This window comes from Psammomys obesus, unplaced genomic scaffold (assembly GCF_907164565.1).
Source record: "Psammomys obesus unplaced genomic scaffold, mPsaObe1.curated_primary_1811, whole genome shotgun sequence".
Classification (NCBI taxonomy): domain Eukaryota; kingdom Metazoa; phylum Chordata; class Mammalia; order Rodentia; family Muridae; genus Psammomys; species Psammomys obesus.
Genome location: NW_026591560.1, coordinates 869497 through 870450, shown reverse-complemented (window position 1 = coordinate 870450; position 954 = coordinate 869497).

The window sequence follows — 954 nt, the reverse complement described above, 5'->3', positions numbered from 1 at the left end:
GGGGGGGGGGGGGGGGGGGGGGGGGGGGGGCTGGAAGGTCCACTGTAGCTGGTCTTTGCTACTTTGTGGGATCTTCTTTTTCCTATCCATTAGCTCCCCTCCAGCCCCACCCCCCATCTCACCTCCTATCATTAGATAGGAGCAAAAGGATGGGGAGAGGGAGACCGTTGAACCTAATTTTTTTCTTCTTTGCTTGTAGCTGCTCTTTGCTACCTTGTGGGTTCTTTTTTTCCCCACCCTTTATCCCCCAGTTTCACCCCCTATCACTAGATAGAAGAGAAAGAATAGAGGGGAGAGAGGGATGGATCCTTGAATCTAATTTCTTTCTTCTTGTTTCTTCTTTGAGAACAAATACTAACAAACCACAGCCACCACCCCCCCCGAGTGACCGACAACCACACACCCCAACAATAGGGGCCATAGCATTTATATACACTTTGAAAATTCCCCACAATTCCAAATGTCACACAATCACAGAATCTATCTGTAGCTGGCAAAACCACACCGAAGCTAGAGCACGAGGCATATCATAGTCAGCTGCTGCAGACGGTCCAAGGCAGCCCCATATCCCCACGCCTAGAATTAAGATGAAAACATATTATATTTCTGTAGTCTTCGAAGAAACCAAAATACCAGAATTCTCACCTACCAACCCTGTCTTCAATCGCTGCCCAGCTTCATTTAATTTATTCTGGTTGTGCATACATGATGCTTGTGTGGAGGCACACGTACCACAGCACTCCTGTGGCAAAACCAGAGAACATTTGTGTGTTCTCCTTGCACACAGTACTGGGGTTTTAGAAGAGCAACCCCACCCCCAATTTGACATGGATTCTGGGGATCAGGACTCACATCCTTGTCTGTGTGCAGCAGGCGCTTTACCAACTGAGCCATCTCTCCAGCCCTAGTGTGTGTGTGTGTGTGTGTGTGTGTGTGTGTGTGTGTGTGTGTGTG